Genomic DNA, 25614 nt, shown 5'->3' on the forward strand with positions numbered 1-25614 from the left:
TGAAAAATGTAAAGGGGTCTGAATACTTTCCGTACCCACTGTATATGTATAGCACCTCCTTACTCTCTATATTGGGATCTAGCAAGCACCAGTCGCTTCCATCATCAGTATCTGGTGACCGCCCGTCTCCTCCATCATCAGTATCTAGTGACCACCCGTCACCGCCATCATCAGTATCTGGTGACTGCCCATCCCCTCCATCATCAGTATCCGGTGACCGCCGGTCTCTTCCATCATCTGTATCTAGTGACCTCCCATCTCCTCAATCATCAGTATCGGGTGACTGCCCATCGCCTCCCTCATCAGTATCTGGTGACCGCCTGTCGCCTCCGTCATCAGTATCTCGTGATCGCCCGTCACCTCCATCATCAGTTTCTGGTGACCGCCCGTTACCTCCCTCATCAGTATCTGGTGACCGCCTGTCGCCTCCATCATCAGTATCTGCTGACTGCCCGTCGCCTCCATCATCAGTATCTGGTGACAGCCCGTTACCTCCCTCATCAGTATCTGGTGACCGCCTGTCGCCTCCCTCATCAGTATCTGGTGACCGCCTGTCGCCTCCGTCATCAGTATCTGGTGACCGCCTGTCGCCTCCGTCATCAGTATCTGGTGACCGCCTGTCGCCTCCGTCATCAGTATCTGGTGACCGCCTGTCGCCTCCGTCATCAGTATCTGGTGACCGCCTGTCGCCTCCGTCATCAGTATCTGGTGACCGCCTGTCGCCTCCGTCATCAGTATCTGGTGACCGCCTGTCGCCTCCGTCATCAGTATCTGGTGACCGCCTGTCGCCTCCTTCATCAGTATCTGGTGACAGCCTGTCGCCTCCATCATCAGTATCTGGTGACAGCCCGTTACCTCCCTCATCAGTATCTGGTGACCGCCTGTCGCCTCCCTCATCAGTATCTGGTGACCGCCTGTCGCCTCCGTCATCAGTATCTGGTGACCGCCTGTCGCCTCCCTCATCAGTATCTGGTGACCGCCTGTCGCCTCCGTCATTAGTATCTGGTGACCGCCTGTCGCCTCCGTCATCAGTATCTGGTGACCGCCTGTCGCCTCCCTCATCAGTATCTGGTGACCGCCTGTCGCCTCCCTCATCAGTATCTGGTGACCGCCTGTCGCCTCCCTCATCAGTATCTGGTGACCGCCTGTCGCCTCCGTCATCAGTATCTGGTGACCGCCTGTCGCCTCCGTCATCAGTATCTGGTGACCGCCTGTCGCCTCCGTCATCAGTATCTGGTGACCGCCTGTCGCCTCCCTCATCAGTATCTGGTGACCGCCTGTCGCCTCCCTCATCAGTATCTGGTGACCGCCTGTCGCCTCCCTCATCAGTATCTGGTGACCGCCTGTCGCCTCCCTCATCAGTATCTGGTGACCGCCTGTCGCCTCCGTCATCAGTATCTGGTGACCGCCTGTCGCCTCCCTCATCAGTATCTGGTGACCGCCTGTCGCCTCCCTCATCAGTATCTGGTGACCGCCTGTCGCCTCCGTCATTAGTATCTGGTGACCGCCTGTCGCCTCCGTCATCAGTATCTGCTGACTGCCCATCGCCTCCATCATCATTATCTGGTGACTGCACATGGGTCGCCCTCCCAGGGCTGTGGGGTACTCGGTACCAGGCCGGTGTCAGCGGGATGTGTGACAGCAGCGGTGACCCGGTCCGTGGCCCTGGGCGCCCAATTAATAGGGGAAATTGAATGGGGGAATGTAGTTAATGGAATAGTTCGTGACGCCACCTGTGGTGTTCGGCAAGTGAGATGTTAAGCCGACGCTGCATGCAGATCCACTGGGACTGATGGTATGGTGCAGCAAAGGTGTAAAAGCTCCCCACAGGTGAAGCTATAGTCCCAGGGCAGTGTAGATGTGGTTGGCACGGGGATGTAGCAGTGCCGGAAGGGTAGGAAGCAGACAAGACACAGCGGGGTGCAATTTCTGTACCTTTACTTGATAACTGCAGTCCAGGGTCCTGATTACAGATGGTAACGGAGCAGGCTAGCCTGGAAGCAGCTCAGGGATTCTCTCTCAGCAGATGGGCTGTGCAGTCTCCTTCTTCGCGCTTATTTGAGTGAAGTACTCCTAGTACTGAGTTACTCTGAAGTTCCTCCTAATTCTCTTCTACTAGCACTCCTCGTATGGCAGACAGCTGTAGCCGCTATTCCTCTCTTGGCTCACTCTGTGCTGTTGTGCCTCCGAGTCTTAGATGGGGGTAGGGCATTTACAGCCTCCTACTCCTCTGGTGTGTGTTGCAGGACCATTAGTATCCATACAACCGTGGAGACCAGGCTCCAGTTCATGCGCTCTCACTGTGAGGGAGCTCTCTTTCCTCAGCTCAACCTCCAGCTTCTCTTCACACGTCTGCACATGTGGACCTCCTCACACTAACTGACCCCTCCTTCCTCTTGGCCCTCAGAGAGCATTCCTCCCTTCAATTCCGGTTCAGAGTCCCCCCTACTGGCCTGGAGTGGAACTGCGTTACATGTATAGGTTAACTGCGAGAGAGACCCTTCACTGCTTCCAAGCATGACTTCACCCTCCCTGGAGGAAGGCAAAGCCACTGTGGTGGCCATACTCCTGGGGGCGCCACATTCACCCCTAGTGCAAGTCAGCACTCCTGGGCTGATAAAAGAAAACATGAATAACATATAAACATGTAAACAATATGAAGGTTACAAGATTTTGAAAAATGTACAAACACCACATGCTCAAAAATAGTCCTATGATGACAAGTCCAAGCATCAATGTCCATGGTCCATTCCTGGGCAAATGGTGAACCAATGACAAATTGGTGACCACACAAGTCCTGTGGTATAATGTCCATAAAACAAAACTGGAAACTTCAAAAGGCAACTCTTACAGATTACCTGTAGGCACAAAACTTGAAAACAGTTACATATATACACAATTTCAACATTTACATTTAATTTGCTATATACGATATCTGATGGGTGGTATCCCTTGTTTAGTACGGGTAGACCTGCGTAACACTGGTGTAGTGGGTAATGTACTGGATACACTACTGGTGGTTCTGCATGGCACAGGGATACTAGATTGTCTGTGAACTCTTAGACTCACCAGGGGCACAACAGGTTCACCACTGGCAGGGGAGGGTTCTCTGGCTCCACTGCTGGTCTGGCATCTGCTGCCTGATTTTCCTGATCTTCAGGATTTTCTTGAGTCACTTCTTCCTGTGCTACAAATTGGGGAAATGCCAACACTGGCACCACTATAGCATCATTTACTTTAGTCCATATTGCAGGGAATTCTCCTAGTATGGTGCGGACCTTTTCTTCTTCTATGGGCTGGATGTTATCTTATTCTTCCATTCTTTCTTTTAACTGGTCAGAGTGTGGGGAGGGGGACTCCCAGACAGTGACCGGGCAGGTACCCAGGGGACCACCATCAGGGTTCCTGAGGGAACGATACTTGGAAGACAGTAAAAGGAAAGACTTGACTGAAGTCAGGGAAACAGGGGGGCGGGGCAAGCTTAAACGGAGCAGGGGGCGCGCTGAAGTGGCAGCTGACAGAGAGCCGGACAACAGACAGGAAGCCGTGTGAGACAGAGAGGACCGAGGGAGCGGACGGTGTGTTGTGGAGAGACCGACAGGGGCCTGTGAAAGGAAAGCTGCGGACTCACCGACTAGTGACACATGAGACATTTGCACCGGCGGCCGCTCCCCGCATACAGTCCCATACAGCGACTCCCGCTGCTTCCCACCCTGTTGTGACAAGGCGGCTACCTCAGGCGACCGCAGCGACGACAGACCATTCCTTTACAGCGGTCAGGACACTGCCCCCTGCCTTCTCCCACAGCTGCGGCCCTGTCATCACCAGCCCCAGGGGGCGCCACCTCGCTACAGGCGGTAGTAGAGGCGCCCGTCCGGTTTGCTCAGGGACCCTGAGCAGAGGTTGGTGAACGGTTATATTTTCAGACTGCGTCATAACCCCGCGGTGAGACGAGAGCCGCAAGGAGATGCCTGTTGCGCCCATTGGCACAGTTTCTTCAGGGCCTGCTGCGCCCATCGGCACAGTTTCTTCAGGGCCTGTTGCGCCCCACCATCACAGTTTCTTCAGGGCCTGTTGCGCCCCACCGTCACAGTTTCTTCAGGGCCTGTTGCACCCCACCTTCATCGTTTCTTCAGGGCCTGTTGCGCCCAGCTCCATCCCGGAATATCGAGGCGTCAAGGCAGCCGCATCAGCGACCTCTACGCGGCCACGCCTGTGATCCTGACAGACCCCTGGAAGGATAAGTTTATTATAAGAGATAAGGACCCCCCAGTTTGGTCATACGTGGCCTATAGCACCCGGGCCAACCGGGTTAGTCGCATTACCCATAAGAAAGTGTTGTTAGGTTTGTTGAGTCCCTGCGTGGACTGGTTGCTGTTCATACTTTCTTTTTTTTTGGTTGCTCAATATAGCCCGAGCGGCTACAGTTTATAAAAGTAATTTCCACAAACCACACTCAGTCTTATGTCTCGTCACTCCATCCTGCGAACCTGCTAGAACCCTACAAGGACATAATTTCAAATGATCCCTTGATATTGCTGCTGAGGTTTCTCCTCCATCTTTGCTAATAAGACACACCTTGGTATTGTCAAAATTTGAGGGCAGAATGGTATTAGGTTCAGCTTCCCATTGATCATCCAGCTTATGCAGTCTTCTTTTCCTCTTGAGGACTTGTTCTCCTGGTGACAAGGGAACTGCAGGTGCATGCTGATTGTAGTTCCTTTCTTGCTTTTTCCTTGCCTGAGCTAAACTCTTTTCCATACACTCTTGTACTCTTCTGTACTGCTGTTGTCTTTTTGTATCCCAGTCAGCATCTGGGGATGTCACCTCAGGCGTAAGGACACCCATGTCCAAATCAGGCAGTTTACCAGGCCTCGCTCTCATTATGTATGCTGGAGTACAGTTGGTGGAGTTCACTGGAATATGGTTGTAGAGGTCTACCAGATCTGGCAACTTTTCTGGCCACAGATTCCTCTCCTCCAAAGGCAAGGTCTTCAGCAAGTCAATCACTACCTGGTTCATCTTCTCACACATGCCATTGGTCTGTGGGTGATACGGTGTTGTCCGGATCTTCTTACAACCGTACAAGTTACAGAATTCCTGGAACACTTCTGCCTGAAAGGCGGGACCTTGGTCTGTAAGCACTTGCTCAGGATATCCATGTGGTCTACAGAAGTGCTGTTGGAATGCTCTGGCTGCTGTCCTGGCTGTTTGATCTTTGACAGGCACAACTACCAGGAATCTTGAGTAGTGGTCCACAATGGTAAGAGCATAGATGTAGCCTGACCGGCTTGGGACCAGCTTCACATGGTCCAGGGCGACCAACTTGAGTGGCTGTTTGGTTACTATTGGCTGCAGAGGAGCTCGCTGGTTGTTTCGATCCTTTCTGCGCAGGTTACATTGTCCACATTCCCGATACCACCTCTCAATGGCTTTCCTCATACCAGCCCAGTAGAACCTCTCCCGGAGCAATGCTTCCAACTTCTTCCATCCAAAGTGTCCAGCTCCATTGTGGTATGCTTCCAGGACCATTGATGCCTCTCCCTTTGGGACTATCACCTGCCAAACCAGCTCATGAGTGCGGGCATTGATACTCCTCCGACACAGCTTTCCTTCATAGATGAACAGCTAAACTCTTTCCTTCCACAACTGCTGGGTTAGCTCAGGAGCATTCGACTCCGGGCGTGAGTCAGCTTGTGACAGTAGCTCCTTCACCAGGCGGACTGCGGGGTCATTATTCGGAGTTTCTGCCCAGTCATGATGGGGAAATGGATTTAGGGTGACCTCTTTCAAGCCAGACCGTCTGTTTCTCATTCCTTGGGCACGCTGGGCCGCAAGTGGCCGATGGAAGGGAGGTAACTCTATTTCTTCAAGAGCTTCGGGGTCTTCTCCTGCATCTGGCAGATTAGGCATCCTGGACAGCGCATCAGCGTTGGCATTCTTGTGCCCTGCTCGGTACTTGATGGTAAACTCATAGTTAGACAACCGAGCCATCCATCGCTGTTCCAGTGCATCTAGTTTTGCAGTGTCCTAGGGAGTCAACTGGTTGTTGTCCATGAAGATGGTAAGCTTGGCTGAAGCTAGGTAATGCTTGAATCTTTCAGTCACAGCCCAGACTATGGCGAGGAACTCCAGCTTGAAGGAACTATAGTTGTCTGGGTTCTTTTCAGTAGGACGAAGCTTCCTGCTGGCGTAGGAGATCACTCTTTCTTTGCCATTCTGCACCTGCGACAGTACTGCTCCAAGTCCCACGTTGCTGGCATCAGTATACAACACAAAGGGTTTGTCATAATCTGGGTAGGCCAGAACTTCATCACCTGTGAGAGCCATCTTCAGTCTGGTGAAGGACCTCTCCAACTCCTCAGTCCATTCAAATGTGGAACTTTTCTGTTTGGCTTTCTTGGACTGTCCCACCAGGAGATTTTGCATAGGAGTGGCTATTTCAGTGAAGCCTTTGATGAACCTTCAGTAGTAGCCTACCAACCCAAGGAATTGGCGTACTTCATGGAGGTTGCTGGGCTTCGACCAGTCCCGGATGACTGTGACTTTGTCAGGATCTGGTGCCACACCTTCTGCACTCACTACATGACCGAGGTACTGTACCTTGGGCTTCAGGAGGTGGCATTTGGAAGGCTTCACCTTTAGGCCAAAATTGGACAAGGCTTCAAACACTTCAGCCAGGTGCTCCAGATGGTCTTCATAAGTCTTGGAGAAAACAATGACATCATCAAGGTACAACAGGACGGTCTCAAAGTTCATGTGTCCCAGGCAGCACTCCATCAGCCGTTGAAATGTTCCTGGGGTGGTGCAGAGCCCAAATGGCATATAATTGAACTCACAGAGACCCATTGGAGTGGTAAATGCTGTTTTCTCCTTGTCTGCCTCTGCCACGGGAACCTGCCAATACCCACTAGTGAGATCCAAGGTTGAAAAGTAGTTAGCAGTTTTAAGTGCAGCCAATGACTCCTCAATTCTGGGTAATGGGTAGGCATCTTTATGTGTAATGCTGTTAATTTTCCTGTAATCAACACACATTCTCATGGTACCATCCTTTTTCTTTACAAAAACTATTGGAGCTGCCCAGGGGCTACAACTGTCTCTGATGACCCCAGCTTCCTTCATCTCTCTCAACATACCCTTAGCACATTGGTATTGTGTTGGGGGTATAGGTCTGTACCTCTCCTTAATGGGTGGATGGTCTCCAGTAGGGGTATGATGTTGGACCCCTTTTGCCTGCTCAAAATCTAGTGGGTGTTTGCTGAATACCCACTCATATTCTTGTGTCACTCTGTAAACCCCATTTTTCTGGTATGAAGGTGTAGAGTCAGTCCCCACCTGCAGTTGCTGGCACCACTCCTCCATCTGCTTCACAGAGCCATTGTCCTCCACCTGATCGGATGAGACTAAGGACTCTGCTGCCTGCAAAGTGTTGTTATTAACAGTGAGCAGCTTAGCAACTGTGGCGTACAGAGGTATTGTGGCCTCCTCCTCCCCACATTTCAAAAGGTGTGCAGGTACTCTCCCTTTACGTACATCAACCACCCCTCTGGCTGTCAGGACAGTGGGCCTGCTATCAGAATATACTGGTTCTACCAATGCCTGGTAATCCTGCCCTCTGAGGCCTATGGCTGCCCGACACCAAACCAACATTTCACATCTGGGGGGTATTGCAATGGGGAAAGGATCACTCACTCTGACGCTGCCAATTTCTCCGCCAGAGGGTTCTACCTGTTGCCTTTGCATCAGGGCTCTGATCTCCTTCTGCAGGACTCGTTGTTCTCCGGAACCAGCAGTCTCAGCCACCTGTTGCAACAAGACAATAACCTCGGAAAGACAATTTTCAATTACATGTGTACGAAGAGTCATCATGGGATTACATTCACGTCGATCAATATCCACAACTATCAGACCTTGAGATTTTAGCTCTACCCGACCCACTTTAACAGTAATTTCTTTACATCCAATCTGCGGCAAAGACTGACCATTACTGGCAACTACTGTCAGTTCATCAGTTGGGCCACGGGTAAGTTCAGAATCAGCCCAATACCGCTTGTAGAGCATATAGGGCATAGTGGTCACCTGGGAGCCAGAGTCCAGCAAAGCGTTCATGGGGATGCCGTCAATCACCACAGGAAGGATCGGTCTCCCTCCAACATACTTGGCTCGCCAGTTCCTTGGGCCTTGTGGTCCTACTCCTGGGGGTTGGCCCTCTTCCCCAGGGGTTGCTCATTTAAAGGACAAAATCTGGCAAGATGACCTGCCTTGTAGTAGCGACGACAGATGGGACGTCCGTCCTGGTCATAGCGATCGTTGTTCTTTCCTCGGAGTGGCGGGGTTCTCCTCCTTCGGAGCCACGGGATATCCTCTGGACTGGAAGCAAGCTGGATCTTCTATTTGGAGGACACCTGCAGGGACTGCACGGTTTTAGTAAGTGCAGCCATACCCCTGGTCAACTCCTGGACCTGAAGATGCAGCTCTTCTGTAGGATCTTTATCCAGAGTCTGTGCATCAGCCTCCACAGGGATGGAAGGGAAAGATGTTGCTTCCTGGTGGTAGGTGATCGCTGGGCGCCTAGGGGCACTGGACGGCTGTCAGTTGATCCCTGCAGGACCCGAATAGCCCTGTCCTTAAAATCAGCAAAGTCCAGGTCAGGGTTTTGCAGGGTTTTGATGCGCAACTGCCCCCTGTGGGTACTGGACAGTAGTCCTTCAATGAACTGCTCCTTTAACAGTTTATCTTCCTCCTTCACACTGTCAGGATCAACTTGCTTAACTGCTCGCAGCGCCTCCTGCAGGTTAAGAGCATAATCGCTGATACTGTCCTGCGCTCTCTGCTTACATCCAAAGAATCGCATCTTAATTTCAGCTGCAGGGAGGGTGTCAAAGGTGCTTCTCAGCTTGGCTAGAATCTTTTTAACAGTCTCGTTGTCAGTGTCCTGCCAGGCTTTCACCTCTCTCTGTGCTGCACCCGTTAGCTGTCCAATGAGGATGTTCACTCTCTGGCTTTCAGACAGAGGGTATACTTTAAACAAACTGCACAGTCTCTCTTTAAATTCACTCAGGGTATGTGACTCACCCGAGTACTGCGGTAGCCAGGCTGCTCCCGGGATGTAGGGCATGGACAACGGCGGGGTTGGCGACGATGTCCGCCGCTGCATTGCTGTGTGGCGCGGACATTCTCTTCCCCCCAGTTAACGTGAGCCGGGGCCGGGGGTTGAGTGAGCTTACCGGCGGCCGCTTCGCAGGCCCGACGCTCCGGGCTGTAGGCCTCAGCTCCTCCCCTTCTCACGCGCTGTCCTCTCTTTCCGAGCGGCACTTCACTTCTTTGCGCTCTGTGGCAGGCTCCGCCCATGAAGGCCCGCCCCTCTTTCTTTCCGAGCGCGCCAAGCAGAGCGGCAATGGCGACAATTGGCGCCAATTTCACACACAGTCTTTTTCACAAACACAGTCTATTGCACACAGGACCCGGGGGGGTACTGGGCTCTGTAATCCTGTTCGTGACGCCAGGTTGGAGCGCCCCCACCAGGGCCTAGCGGGGTACTCGGTACCGGGCCCGTTGATCTCAATGGGAGTTGTCACGGAAGCTGTGACCCGGTCCGTGGCCCTGGGGCTCCATGGCAAAAAGGGGATGAATGAACAATGAAATAAAGTTTATGAATAGTTGTGATGCCACCTCTGGTGTTCGGCAAGTGAGTTGTTAGGCCGACGCTGCATGCAGATCCTCTGGGACTGGTGGTGGGTTGCAGCCAAGATGGTGGAGCTCCCCACAGGTGGAGCTGTAGTCCCAGGGCAGTGTAGATGTAGCAAAGGAGGAGAGGCACAGGCGGTGTAGAGGCCTGTGACCAGATGTAGTAGTGCGGGGTGTAGTGATGCGGGAATAAGTGGAGGACACCAGGGCATGTAGTTCCAAAGCTTTACTCACAGTCTGCAGTTCACACAGATGCCTGCCTCCGTGCTGTGTCCTCCGGGTCCTGGGCTCAGTCAACCTCCAGGCAAGATAGGATGCTCCCTTCCAACACTCCGCCAACATGTACCTTTCTGAACGTCTCCTCTATAGCGCCTTTAAGTGAAGTACTCCTAGCACTGAGTTACACTGGAGTGCCTCCTGACAGATGTTCCCAAGAACTCTACTTGTACGGCAGACAGCTGTAGCCTGCTTCGGGGACTCCTTACTCCTCCCGGCTCACTATCCGTGTTGCTGTTGTGCCCCCAAGTCTTAGATGGGAGTAGTGCATTTACAGCCCACTACTCCACCGGTGTCTGCTGCAGGACCTTCAGTATCCATACAAACTCGGGGACCTTGCGCTTAGAACTTCTAGGCAGGGTTCTTCCTCTAACCCACGGCCTCTCTGTTCCCTTTTACTCCTTTGTTCCGTACTAATCCCTCTCTCTCATAGAAGGTCAGGTTTCAGTCTAATGTCTTTCTCGTTCTTTCCTTTCCTGTGCCAGCTGGATCAGATCACTGAGGCAGCTGCAGCACTCCTTCCTCCATCCCTCTTCCAGGGATACTCACTCCTCTCCGAGTGACTCTCTCTCTCGCACTCCCTGACTGACTCACTGACTGACTGACTGTTCCCACTCTTTATGTATTCTAAACTCCACCCACCTCCCAGCACGTTTTGCGTTCCAAGCAGGGAACCACCAAAGGTGCTCTGCTACTCTCTAAGCAAGGAGCCGCAATGGGGCTTTGCTGAACAACTGTGTTGTGTGGGGTGCATGTGTTGGAGCGTGGTCAGGAGTTCCCACCCTACCTGGATGGTGGGGCACCACACCTCAGGAGGAGGTGCAGTACCTCTGTGGCGACTGAAGCCTCAGGGGCACCACATTTCGCCCGTTAAACACAGCACGTCCGCGGGCTGCAAAGCAAACACAGTTGACAATATAGGAACATACAAAATTTTGGTAATGCTGAATAAACATTTCTTATACTAAACTTCCTAATATAGGAGGCACAGTTTCTTGAACGTTACAAAGAAATTAACTGTCTAAACTTTTAAATTACGCTACCTAATGTAAAGTGCTATATAAGCAAACTCAATATCAATTCACATTTTCTAGCAACACATCTCTTTCCATTATATTTCACATTTTCTACTTTTCACTGTCTCTTCTAGACTTAGGACGACAACCGTAGATACCTGGTTCGTCACCTGCAATTTTCAATTCTGCATTCACATTCTCAACATCTTTATTCAAAAACTCTGTAAAACATTCACTATGTCTCTTTCTCAATATACTTCTATAAAATCTGTCATTAATACTTTCATTATTCACTATTACGTTCTAGCTTCTTATTCAGAGAATAACATTAAGCATTATTATCAAGTGCAAAGATAGACACTGGTCCGGCCATCACGTCTGGAAATGTCCCTATGTCGAGGTAAATCTTCTTTCAAAAAAAGAGTCCTACGTAAAACCAAGAGAGAGCACTTAAAGAGGTGCAAACTATATACAATAACAGTTCTGGACCATTCAACGTTCATGATCTCCACAGTTCAAGTGTGAAGGCTGCCAACAAAACAGGGCAACTCTGGGAAAATAAACTAGGACATGATAACTAAAAATAGGAAACTGGTGCAAAAATAGAAAACAATGGCACATCTGTGCAAATACCCTCCTGGGCAACGAGATTTACTTTAAAGTAGCATTTTGACTGTGGTCCCCTCCTGGGGTTTCTTGCCTGGAACTGCTACCAGGGGTGAAGCTTTGGGTGTCTTCATCTTGTTGCTGGTTGCTTGCCAAAGGGCATGGTGGTGGCATCTGGTGCGATTGCCGCCTAGGGCCTTGAAGCTGTGGTAAAGGGAACCCATGATGCATATCGATACCCATCAACTGTTCCTCATGGGTAGGTGGCTCTGTTGCTCTGGTGCGTGGCCTAGCACCGAGGGATGCCGCAGCTTATTGGCGCTGATGGGCGACTACATGGGGACTCGGCAGCCAAGGGATCCCGAGGTCACTATCCCAAAGCGACCTAGACTCCTCCACTCCCCGAAGATGCCGAATCGTGCGCGCCTGTTCCAGCCGTACCCTTCTCAGTAAGGACCTCTTCCACCTCCCCATTTCCGACAGTCTAGTGCCCCCGGCTGACTCTTCCAACTGCCCCATTTCGAGTTCCCACAAGCCAGCCTCTGACAACGTGAACTCAGGGGGCAACCCATTAGGAGGGCCGGGGTATATACTTGGTGCCTCCTGGTAGTGTGGTCTCTGCTCCGGTGCAGGCATAGTGGCGGTGGGCGCTGTCCGGTGGGACACCGGGGACGGCAGTGGAGCTAATGGCGGCTCCGGGTCCGCAGGGGTCTCTGGTGGGACCTGCGCGGCCGAGTCAGGTCCGGGCAGGATCCCCTCTTCTTCCGCTTCGGCTCCCGGGGCCTCATACAATTCCTCCGGTGGCAGCGGCTGCAGGCTCCATGGCGTCTGCCTGGGGAAGCTCCGGTATTGCAGCGATGGGTACCAGTGACGACGGTACCGCTGGCGTAGGCCCCTCCTGGGCGTGCTGCCAGTTCAGCCTCCACAAGGCCTCCTGCCTCAGCTGCAAACGTTGGGTCAGCCAGGCAAACTCTTCCTCTAGCTGCCGGCGATTCAGCCTAGAAGCAGGATCCGAGCCTTCAGCCATGGCACCGGGGAGATCCAGCTCAGCCTCCCCGCGCTCTGCAGGCCTCCTTCCCTCTTCTTCCATCATGGCGTTCTGGCGTTCTTCTTCCTGTCTCGGCTCTTTTCCCGCCACTGGCTTCTGCCCCTCCTTCTTGGGGCGGCGTCTTCTTCCAGCGCCTCCATACCAAGCCAGTATACGAACCCCTCGGGGGGTGAACCATGTTGCTGTCGCATAGACTTTTAGACAGGGGAGGCCCAGGACAGTCCGCGCTCTTTTCTTAGGATCACCCATATGATCACGCCCTTCTTCTCCAAGCTGTCGGCCATTTTTAGTATTCATTTCACAGTCTATCAAATTGGGTCTTCTGCACATTCTCAAAAGTTTTAAGTCCAGCAAATCTTAGGCACACAGAACCCGATGGCATCGGGTCTCGTCATCCTGTTCGTGACGCCAGATTGGGTCGCCCTCCCAGGGCTGTGGGGTACTTGGTACCGGGCCGGTGTCAGCGGGATGTGTCACAGCAGCGGTGACCCGGTCCGTGGGCCTGGGTGCCCAATTAATAGGGGAGATTGAATGGTGGAATGTAGTTAATGGAATAGTTCATGACGCCACATGTGGTGTTCGGCAAGTGAGATGTTAAGCCGACGCTGCATGCAGATCCACTGGGACTGATGGTAGGGTGCAGCAAAGGTGTAAAAGCTCCCCACAAGTGAAGCTGTAGTCCCAGGGTAGTGTAGAGGTGGTTGGCACGGGGATGTAGCAGTGCCGGAAGGGTAGGAAGCAAACAAGACACAGCGGGGTGCAATTTCTGTACCTTTACTTGATAAATGCAGTCCAGGGTCCTGATTACAGATGGTATTGGAGCAGGCTAGCCTGGAAGCAGCTCAGGGATTCTCTCTCAGCAGATAGGCTGTGCAGTCTCCTTCTTAGCGCTTATTTGAGTGAAGTACTCCTAGTACTAAGATACACTGTGTCATGATCCAGTGTTGGATCTGGCGGTATTAAATGCATTAAGTGAACTTTTTTTCCTTTGGTTCCAAAGTGTGTCGTGATAGCCCCCGGTGGCCATTAGAATTATCACATGTGGTGTCGTTCATTCTAAGTTGCCCGGTGGTGGAAAATGGTATCGCACCTTAGGTTTAGGTTAATGTTCACTTAATTATGGATCAGGTGTGACACCCTATAAAGGTGTGCTCAGGGTATGCAATCATTGTTGGTGATAGTTGTTCATTTGCAACCAACCTTGGTGGTGGAAGGAGCTGAAGAAAGTGCTCAGCTCAATCTGAGTCCTGGTGTGGAAGGAGTCACAGAAGGAAGTTCTTGGCAGCTATTCAGGAGGAAGGCTGCAGTCGGTCGCTGGACTCTGTACTGGAGCTTTAGCACAGAGAGAGCTAAGTTTTCTGTTTCCCTTGTTTGTGACTTTCCTTATGTGTGTTCTAGTGCAGAGGTGGGATTAGTCTCCGCACCGACCTATTCCCTAGTGAGGGTATAGGTTTAGGGCGAGCTAGGGTATTGAGGCACGCTTGCGGCGACAGGCGAGGAGCCTGTATAAGGAATGTTAGGAGTGTAGGGACTCTGGCACAGGGGAGCTTAGGAGGTCTCCACGCCCCCCATTCCCTATCGCAGGGCCCACCACTGTAATTGTTCCCTGTGTTTACCCTTATTCTTTAAATTCGCCAGCTGGAGGCGGGGTATCCAGTTTTACGTGTATTTCTTAAATTCGCCAGCTGGAGGCGGTGTATCCGGCTGCACGTCCCATTATTGTTTAAATTCGCCCTGCTGGAGGCGCTGTATCCAGGATCACGTGTGTCATAAATTCGCCCTGCTGGAGGCGCTGTGTCCAGTCACACGTGATCATTACATTATCACCAACCGAAACATTTTTTCTTTCCTGCTGAGCTATGGACCTAATGCAAACCTTTACCCAGGTACTGCAGACCTTTACTGAAGAGATTAGGGGGCTGCGCGGTGAGATGGTGCAGCAACTGCAGCTGTTGGTGGGCTTTGGAGGTTTGATTCAGGCACAGGCTCAGCCAGAACCCAAGATATCTCTCCCAGACCGGTTTTCTGGAGGGAGAGATCAATTCTTGTTTTTTCAGCAGGCCTGTAAATTATATTTCAGGCTGCGCCCTCGTTCTTCAGGGAGCGAAGAGCAACGGGTGGGAATCATTATGTCCCTTTTGAAGGGGGATCCCCAATCCTGGGCCTTCTCCCTGCTGGACGATTCACCATCTTTAGAGTCCGTGGACGAGTTTTTTGCGGCTTTGGCGCTTGTGTATGGGGATCCTGATGGCGTCTCTCTGGCGGAATCCCGACTCCGTAGGTGTAAACAGGGAGCCCGGATTGCTGAGGAGTACTGCTCTGAGTTTAGGAGATGGGCCACTAACACTCAGTGGAATGACCCTGCACTTAGGAGTCAATTTGTGCAGGGTCTGTCTCCTAAGTTGCAGGACACTCTGGTGCAGTACGCCGCCCCCAGGTCGCTGGAGGCCGCCATGTCCCTCGCCATCCGGGTGGATAGAAGCCTTAGGGAAAGACATACACAAAATGTGCCCCCTGTAGTTCTCTCCGGGGGTGAGGACCCCCCGGTACAGTTGGTGGAACCCAGGCAGCCCGGTGTTGTTGGTACAAATACGGGGTTGCCTGGGGTTCGCCGTGGTGGGGGGGTATGCTTTTCCTGTGGGAAGCCGGGCCATTTCATGGGAATCTGCCCAGGGAGTGCCAAGTCTCCGGACGAACCTATGCAAGTAGGAGGTGTTGGGTTGTGTTCAGGCCTGCCTACGGTTCAGGGAGTGGGGTTGGCATGTTTTTCCTGTGGGAAGACTGGTCATTTCCTTAAGGCGTGCCCATTACGTGCCAAAATATCTGTGTCATCTCAGAAGCCGCAGACCCCTGGTCGTTTGGAGGGAGGCAACCAGGGAGTGTACATTTCCTCCATTTTGCCCTCCCAAGGTATTATGTCAGCAGAAGTGTTAGCTGGCGGGGTACCGGAGGTGGTACCGGTGCTTGTGGACAGCGGAGCAGGAGTCAGTCTGGTGGATGCTCGTTTTGTCCAGACTCATGGCCTGAAGTGTAGGACGCTGACCCAACCTATAAGCGTCCAGGCCATTAACTCTGTTCCACTGAGTCAGGGGAGCCTTACCCAAGTCGTAGAAAACATCCATCTGCGTATAGGACATCATGAGGAGTCCTTGTCATGCTACGTCTTGGAGGGAATGCCAGTACCTATCGTTTTAGGCTTCCCTTGGCTGAAAAAACACAACCCGGGGATAGATTGGCGAGATAGGGAAGTAGTCAGCTGGGGGCAGTCGTGTGGGAGCTGCTGCCTTGAGACCACTGTCTCTGCCATCTCTCTTCAGGGGACCCCTTCCTCTCCTGTGCGAGCAGCGATTGTGCGGCGGGGGAGTAGGGGCAAGTTCCAGCCCTCGCCACTAGCAAACCCTGTGAGGGGCAGACCTCGTGGTGGAAAGGGTTGGAGGGTGGTGTACCCTATGGTGTAATGCGGGGGTGTGAGTGTGGTGACACAGGGGGACGCCTCTGTTATCAGGTCCAGAATGAGTTCACCAAGTTTTATGACAAACGAATGTGTGCAATAAACGTTCAGGTCCGGACCTGTGTGTGAACGAGCGTGTATGGGTGCCACCAAAAAACATCTTGTGGAAGTGTGTTGTGGAGCCTGATCAGCTCATAACAAACAAACATACACATACATAAACTCGTTCCCCAGGTCAGCACTGTGGAGATGAGTGGTGCCTCCAAAATTAACTTTATTGCCATTACCAGCTGCGTGTTTGTCATAAATTTGAATTCAGGTGAGGGTGGGGTGAACTCAGGGTCTGGGTGTCCCCGCTGTAGGGGTTTCCCTAAGGAGGGGTGGTCTTGAGGGTCCAGAGGCCCCTCATTAAGGAGGGGGTACTGTCATGATCCAGTGTTGGATCTGGCGGTATTAAATGCATTAAGTTAACTTTTTTCCTTTGGTTCCAAAGTGTGTTGTGATAGCCCCCCGGTGGCCATTAGAATTATCACACGTGGTGTCGTTCATTCTAAGTTGCCCGGTGGTGGGGAATGGTATCGCACCTTAGGTTTAGGTTAATGTTCACTTAATTATGGATCAGGTGTGACACCCTATAAAGGTGTGCTCAGGGTATGCAATCATTGTTGGTGATAGTTGTTCATTTGCAACCAACCTTGGTGGTGGAAGGAGCTGAACAGAGTGCTCAGCTCAATCTGAGTCCTGGTGTGGAAGGAGTCACAGAAGGGAGTTCTTGGCAGCTATTCAGGAGGAAGGCTGCAGTCGGTCGCTGGACTCTGTGCTGGAGCTTTAGCACAGAGAGAGCTAAGTTTTCTGTTTCCCTTGTTTGTGACTTTCCTTATGTGTGTTCTAGTGCAGTGGTGGGATTAGTCTCCGCACCGACCTATTCCCTAGTGAGGGTATAGGTTTAGGGCGAGCTAGGGTATTGAGGCACGCGTGCGGCGACAGGTGAGGAGCCTGTATAGGGAATGTTAGGAGTGTAGGGACTCTGGCTCAGGGGAGCTTAGGAGGTCTCCACGCCCCCCATTCCCTATGGCAGGGCCCACCACTGTAATTGTTCCCTGTGTTTACCCTTATTCTTTAAATTCGCCAGCTGGAGGCGGGGTATCCAGTTTTACGTGTATTTCTTAAATTCGCCAGCTGGAGGCGGTGTATCCGGCTGCACGTCCCATTATTGTTTAAATTCGCCCTGCTGGAGGCGCTGTATCCAGGATCACGTGTGTCATAAATTCGCCCTGCTGGAGGCGCTGTGTCCAGTCACACGTGATCATTACACACTGAAGTTCCTCCTAATTCTCTTCTACTAGCACTCCTCGTATGGCAGACAGCAGTAGCCGCTATTCCTCTCTTGGCTCACTCCGTGCTGTTGTGCCTCCAAGTCTTAGATGTGGGTAGGGCATTTACAGCCTCCTACTCCTCTGGTGTCTGTTGCAGAACCATTAGTATCCATACAACCGTGGAGACCAGGCTCCAGTTCATGCGCTCTCACTGTGAGGGAGCTCTCTTTCCTCAGCTCAACCTCCAGCTTCTCTCCACACGTCTGCACACGTGGACCTCCTCACACTAACTGACCCCTCCTTCCTCTTGGCCCTCAGAGAGCACTCCTCCCTTCAATTCCGGTTCAGAGTCCCCCCTGCTGGCCTGGAGTGGAACTGTGTTGCATGTATAGGTTAACTGCGAGAGAGACCCTTCACTGCTTCCAAGCATGACTTCACCCTCCCTTGAGGAAGGCAAAGCCACTGTGGCGGCCATACTCCTGGGGGCACCACACCCATCTCCTCTATCATCAGTATCTGGTGACCACCCATCCCCTCCATCATCAGTATCTGGTGAACACAGTCACCTCCACCATCAATATCGGGTGACCTCCCGTTGCCTCCATCATCAGTATCTGGTGACTGCCTGTCACCTCCATCATCAAAATCTGGTGACCACCCGTTGCCTCCACCATCAGTGTCTGGTGACCACCCATTCCTTCTTCTCGCCACTTGTACTCCGGTTATGGAGGATCTTTTGCAGGAGGTTTTGGAGCGCCCCACAGAGCCGTGGGTTACTCGATATCGGGCCGGTCATGTTCTTAAAAGGGGATGTCACGGTGGCAGTGACCTGGTCCGTGGCCCTGGGCATCCAGTTAAAAAATGGTTGTTAAATGAAGGATGATGATGGTAATGGGGAAAAGGATAGGGACTTTGTTGTGACGCCACCCGTGGTATTTGGCAAAGGTAGCCGACGCTGCCATGCAGATCCTCTGGGACGGTATTATGGCAGCAGAGATGGTGAAGCCCTCCACAGGTAGAGCTGTGTTCCAGGGCAGTTAAGGTGGTAACAGATGAGTTGGTGATGGTGCGTGCATTATGGAGCAGGCGAGATGGAAATGACACGAAGGACACAGCGGGGTGCAGTTTCACAGTTTTTACTCACGATTCTTGTGCACACCGTGACCCACTTAGCACTGTGTCCTCCAGGGGAGGGGTCCAGCCAACTCCCAGGTGGATTGGGAACACTTTTTCATTACATCCCCTTTATGTTCACCTTTCTAGGCCGCCTCACTGCGCCAATCTGTATCTCTTTTGCCCTGCGCCTTCACAAACAGTGTCCCCAAGCCAGCAGCCGCGGACCCTGTCAGGTGACGTTCTCGGTGTCCCCTTACTCCTCTCTGGCTGTCTTTTCAAGGAATGAATGCGGTTGCGGCTGAGGTACTTACAGTAACCTCAGCCTCTTGCTTGCTAGCTGAGCCTGATTCTTCTCCACTAGACTTAGGGGCCGGCTCCCCCACTGTGGCCTGGTCCTTCCCCATCTGGATACGGGCCCCATGGGTGGCTTCTGCACTACCCGTGCCCCAAGGACCCCTTCTGTCCTTCCGGAAGCTTCTTTCAGCTCTCCTCTCTCTCAGACTCTATCAGCCCTCACTCCTTCTCTCTTCGTCACCGTCTGACTGACTCCTCCGCTGTCCTGTCACCAACTGACTTTCTAGAATGATCTTCCTTTTACCTCAGCCTTAACTCCGCCCATGAACTGTCACTGATTGGATACCCTCTCTCACAGCACCTTCTAAGCTCCTCCCCTTCTACCTACCTTTCCCCACTGACTCCCCAACACCCTTTCCTAGCCAGCCTGGGATGAGGCCATCCTCCCGAAGGGAACACCCAGATGCCCTGACTGACCTGGTGTGTGTTGGGTGCGAGTGTTAGGAGTCCTAGGTGGTGTTCCCTCCTTACTTGAGGGTGGGATACCACACCTCTGGATGAGGTGCAGTACCTCTATGGTCGACTGGACCCTCAGGGGCGCCACAGTTGCTCCTGACATCTTGTGTTACTGACCCCAGATCTCCTGTGTATGAGGCTGGTGTGGATCCTTCATGTGATCCCAGACCCCTGGATTCTTCACCATCTTGTGATCCCATCAGGAGGCGTCTGATTATTCTGCAGCCAATGACCCCCAACATCCAGCCAAGTCATTAATAATGAGGCGTCCTGGGGGTGATGGTATCAGAACCCTGATCTCCCACCACCCAGCAGTCCATGCCAGGAAATATCATCTCTTTCCCATGGAGGACACCGGAAATCGGCCGAGCGATCGCTCCAGTGCTTGTGAGTCGGCTGAGACCGCGGCTGAGGCAGCGTTTGTCCGGCAGCCATGTAGTGTGTGCGGAGACTTTAGTGTCTCCGGGAAATTGCTGAGCTTCTTCCAGGCAGAAATTTAAGTATTTTCTGGGGAAAGGTCTGACATTTCCAGGAGGAACCGTGCAGGTGTATGGAGGAGCGCAGACAGAGACACCTCATGTACAAGTCTGCGCCCTGCGAGCAGCCAGGAAGGGGTTAAACATGGAGATCATGAGACAGTAACGCACGCCGTCTTTCCTCAGGACGAGTCACGCGACGGTGACAATATGGCGTTCATCATCAAGGAGACGATTTGCTCCAAATCAGCAGAAAAAGAAGAAGGTTGTCCCTTCAAGGAGGATGGGGTGAGTGTGAGGCGGCCGATCCGCAGCGTTCACACCTGCAGTCACCACAGGCATTGGCGCCAATTGTGATATTTTGTTTTGCAGGTTGTGAAAATTTGCACAATGTCCCTGCCCAGGCAAGACGGAAAGCGTCCGGAAGTCATCTGCCAGAATATGGACTCCTCGGTAAGTGTCCTGCCCTCCTAGGTCTCCAGGTTATTGCCACGTCATGGAAAATCTATAGTGATCCTCTGATGTGAACAAGAACAATAGTGATCAGGTGAAATGAAGAGGATCAATAGTGATCAGGTGACATAAAGAGGATCAATGCTGATCAGCTGAAGGGAAGAGCATCAATAGTGATCAGGTGATGTGAAGGAAATTAATAGTGATCTGTTAAGATAAAGAGGATCAATAAGTGATCAGCTGAAGTGAAAAGGAATCAATAGCGATCAGCTGGGTGGAGGAGAATAGTAATAATATGAGGTGGAAGAGATCAACTAAGGCCAAGACAGTCAATTGTGATGAAAGTGTCAAAAGTGGAGGAGGAGGAGAGTGATAGTGATCAACAAACGTCAACGAGATCAGCTGAAGTGGACAATAGTGGTCAGCAAAGAGGAAGGAGATCAGTAGTGATCAGCTGAGATTAAGAGGATAAGTAGTGATCAACTGTGGTGGAGGGGATCAGTAATAATCAGCTGAGATGGAGGGGATTAATAGTGATCAGCTGAGGTGGAGGGGATCAATAGTGATCAGCTGAGACAGAGGGGATCGATAGTGATCAGGTAAAGTGGAGGGGATCAATAGTGATCAGCTGAGGTGGAGGGGATCAATAGTGATCAGCTGAGGTGGAGGGGATCAATAGTGATCAGCTGAGGTGGAGGGGATCAATAGTGATCAGCTGAGACAGAGGGGATCAATAGTGATCTGCTGAGATGGAGGGGATCAATAGTGATCAGCTGAGAGAAGCGGTTAGTGATCAGCTGAAGTGAGGTGGTCAGTAGCATCTGGCAGAAGGAAATGATGGAGATCAATAGTGATTGACTGCAGTGGACGAGGTTAGTAACGATTCTATCAAGTGAAGTGGAGGATTTCCTAATACAATCTCTATTTAAAAAGAAAAAACATTTCCGGCCAATAATCAGCTGCCGATCACCCGATTAATTAACAAAACATTTATTTGTCGAGTGAAATTATTTTTTATCTTTCTTAAATATCATAGTTCAGACAAGTCTGAGATGTTACGTCAAGAGGTCTGAGATATCACCAACTTACTATCTCAGACCTCTGACTTAGTAGCTCAGTGATCTGAGATAACTTATAACTCTGACTTATCTCATCACACTTAACTATTATCTATGACCTCTGTCTTATTATGTCAGATCACTAATCTATTTTCTGAGACCATTGACTTACTATCTCAGACCTCTGGTTTATTATCTCAGTACTCTAGCTTATTATCTCAGATCACTAACCTATTTCCTGAGATAGCTAACTATCTCTGACCTCTGACTAAATATCACAGATCACTTGCTTATTGTCTCTGATCACTAACCTATTATCTCTAACCTCTGACTTATTATCTCAGATCATTAACCTATTTTCTGAGACCTCTGACTTATTATCTCAGATCATTAACCTATTTTCTGAGACCTCTGACTTATTATCTCAGATCACTAACCTATTTTCTGAGACCTCTGACTTATTATCACAGACCACTGGCGTATTATCTCAGACATCTGACTTATTATCACAGACCACTGGCGTATTATCTCAGACATCTGACTTATTATCTCAGACCTCTGACTCATTATCTCTGGCCGGACTTACTTTCTCCATGATGAATAGCCACACACTTCACATAAAATGTCACAATCTCGTGTCCTTCACAGGTCACAGCTTTGCAGAGTGGAGAACACAAGTCAAGCCCAAAGACTCATCATTTTCTAAAGCTTTTAAAAAGCGGCAAAAAGAAGGTGGAGACCAACTTCCGTCAGTTTGATAACCAGAGCGTCGTGGGCAGCCATGCCGCGTCCTCCTGTGTCGCCTGCATCTTTGACATCTTCAATTCAAATAGGAGCCCAAACGTCTCAGGTCAATAATGTCATCAAGACGTCCCCGGAGTCCGAGTGGAGAAAGCCCATAGAGTAATAGGAACTACAACGCCTAACGTGTACTGACAGCCACCGGCCGCCGCGGCAGGATGACGGCAGCAGCTTCATGTGTTCTCTCTGATACTTAATCATTGTAACTACTTTTACGCTTGTAATAATTGCAGTTTTGTCTTTTGATGGTGTCGGCTCAAGGAGAAAGTAAATAAAGGTTAGGAATGAGATCTCTCTGCTTGTTGTCAGTGAACAGAAACCAGCCCAGGCTCAGTCCTGCTAGCCCAGCTGATGGGTTTATACACTGGATTGCAGTGACTGTTTCATGGTCTTGTTACAATGTATCACTGCAGATAAAAGATATCAGCTGTTACTGAGCAGGAAACACAAAACAGACAGATAAGGGTGTGTGCACACGGTGCGGATTCTGCTGCGTTGTACAGTACCTTTATGTCCTATGGAAATAAAAAAAAAAGCTGTGCACATGCTGCTGATTTTTCCACGCGGTTTTGCTGCGTTTTTTCCCGCAGCATGTCAATTGTTTGGTGCAGAAACGCTGCAGTTTTACACCTCATCCATCATGAGGTGTAAAACTGCAGGCAAAACCTCAGATAAATCGCAGGACTTTTGTCCTGCGGATTTACCTGCGGTTTTCTCTACAAGATCCGCACACCCAAAAAACTACGTGTGCACATAGCCTAAGTGTGTGTGCACACGTTGCGAATTTGGCCCTGCGGATCCGCAGCATTTCCGCAGACATTGTACAGTACAATGCAAAGCAATGGGATTTCAAAACCACAGTGCAGATGCTGCGGATTTTTCTGCGTGGATTTGCTGCGGTTTTAAATCCGCAGCATGTCAATTCTTTCTGCGGATTCCGCAGCGGTTTGACACCTGTTCCATTGTCCAGGTGTCAAACCGCAGGGGAAAACGGCAGGCTAATCCGCAGGTAAACTGCAGGTCACTTTACCTGCGGTTTTACCTGCAAATTCACGCGAAAAAATCTGCAGGTGAATCCGCACTGTGTGCACTCACCCTAAGGGTCTGTGCACACGTTGTGGATTCTGCTGCGGATCCGCAGGGTATTTGGCCCTGCGGATCTGCAGCAGATTCTCCTGCGGTGTACAGTACCATGCTAATCAATGTAAAACAAAAAACGCTGTACACATGCTGCAGATTTTTCCGTGCAGATTTGCTGCGGTTTTGAATCCGCAGCATGTCAATTCTTTGTGCAGAATCCGTAGAGTTTTGACACCTGCTCCATTATAGGAATCCGCAGGTGTCAAAACGTAGGGGAAATCCGCACAAAATCTGCACTAAATCCGCGCAAAATCTGCAGAAAATCCGCAGGAAATCGGCACTAAATCTGCAGGAAAACGCAGGTCATTTTACCTGCGGATTTAGCAAAATCCACGTGGAAAAATTCGCAGCAGAATCTGCAACGTGTGCACATACCCTAAAGGGAGTTCAAGAATAGGCAGATTGTGTCCTGCGCCAGGCAGCTGCTGGCAAAGCATCAGATTCAGCAAAGGCCATGAGATGAGGGTTTACACGAGACATGCCTACAGTTATTGTCATCTTCACTTTGTTCTTTGTCTCGTCTCCTCCATCTATCCTTCTCAACATGGGAGGAAGGAAGAATGCGATTGAGGGAAGTAAAAGTAGAAATGATGGTGCAAGAAAAAAAGTAAGGAGAGGAGGTGGAGATGAATGGTGGGAGAGAGACAAGAACAAAAAGAAAGGAGGAATGAAAAGAGGGAAAAAGGGATAAAAGAGGAGAAAGGAAGAATAAAAGAGAGACAGAAAAGAAAAAAGGAAGGGAAAGGGGATGAATGGAGGAGTCTGAGAGACAAGAATGAAAAGAAAGGAAGGACAAAAAGAGAAAGGTAGAAAAGAAGAACAAACAGTAAAGATTAAAAGGAATGACAAAAAAGAACGGAACAATGAAAAGAGGAAGGATGAAAAAAGAGAAAGGGTGGACAAAAGGAAAAAAGAAAAACATGTAAGAAGGAAGAAAGACAAAAATAATGTATTGGTAGTGGTAAAAGTATAATATAAGAAGTGAAGGATGGATATAAGTGTAGAAGAGAGCGGGGGGGGGGAGGAAAACTCTTACCTGATCTACACAGTTTACAATCATTGGAGAAGGACATCATGGTGGGAAAGATAGAAGAAACAGGGCGAAGAGGAAGACCAGCAACGGCGGAGAAGTCCTTGGTGACCTATCTATGCTCGTGTAAAGTGGCTGACAGCATTAGCCGCGATCGAGCTGTTGTATGGTTTTGCTCTGGCACTTTATAGACAATGGTTGTCCCAGTCCCAGTGTGCTGGAGGGTGTGGGGTGCATCACACTCACTTGTAGGCCTCAGGCCTCCACTGCCTTCAGGCTTCCGTCCTCAGGAGCCGCCACACACAATGCATGGGACACTAAGGCTAGTTTCACACTTGCGTTTTGAGGCGCAGCACACGCTCGCCGTGAAGCTCCGCCCCCTGCCACGCCTCCTTCGGTCAGCTCCGCCTATGGGTGCATGACACTGCATGCGGCCTGCGTACCCTATCTTTAGCATTGAGTATGCAGGCCGTGCGCAGGTATGCTTTTGCCAGTGCATGCATCCTTTTGACGGTGCGCCAACCTGCGCCAAACGCATCGTGTTGCATTTTGGTGCGGCCGGCGCACCGTCAAAAGGATGCATGCGCCGGCAAAAGCATACCTGCGCACGGCCTGCGTACCCAATGCTAAAGATAGGTACGCAGGTTGCATGCAGCGTCATGCGCCCATAGGAGGAGCTGACCAAAGGCAAGTGTGAAACCAGCCTAAGTCAGACATTTACCAACAGTCCAAGGTCATCAGGTGGGCACAGGTGGGAAAGTGCACAGCAATTCGCACATTTTCCTCCTTAGTACAACTCATTTCCAGTCCTGCCAACCGTCCATCCTGGGCGACTTCTAAGCACGCTGACTCCATCCGCCACAGGGATTCATTTTCCACTCAAGCAGTGCACCCGGGATCGGCCACCTGCCCCCCACATAATTCCACGTCTCCTTGATACCTGGTCCAAGCCCGAGGCTCCAGATGCTGCAGGAATGTCCATCAGGTAACTCTGTTTGGTTTCCCACCACATCTAACGTTTGACCCATGCCGCCCCTAGCAGCCCACCGCACCTGATCTTGGCCTTCACTATGCACTTCTGTTGTGAATTCGCTTTCTGGCCTACCTCTGGTTACTACTGAAGGTAGTGGAGCTGGTTCTCTTTCCGGGCTCCCTCTGGTGGTTACTGGAGGTAATGGAGCTGATCTAATTAACAGAGGCCTGCCACCTGATGATGAGGAGGATGACTGGAGCTCTGGAGTTTCTGACTGGATTTAAGACAGCCAACTCCCTCTATCCCTGCTGATTTTTTCCTGCCTCCTGAGGTCTTAGTTTCCAGCTCAGTCCCTGC

The 25614-nt window shown here is 51.0% G+C and overlaps 1 pseudogene; it reads left to right on the forward strand.

Annotated features, from left to right (window-relative positions):
- The window catches only part of LOC141054016 (cathelicidin antimicrobial peptide-like), a 44582-nt pseudogene extending 22178 nt beyond the window's left edge, over positions 1-22404 (forward strand).
- Positions 22405-25614: the final 3210 nt, after the last annotated feature.

The sequence above is a fragment of the Dendrobates tinctorius genome, unplaced genomic scaffold (assembly GCF_039654945.1).
Source record: "Dendrobates tinctorius isolate UK_male_01 unplaced genomic scaffold, ASM3965494v1 ptg000173l, whole genome shotgun sequence".
In the NCBI taxonomy this organism is placed as follows: Eukaryota; Metazoa; Chordata; class Amphibia; order Anura; family Dendrobatidae; genus Dendrobates; species Dendrobates tinctorius.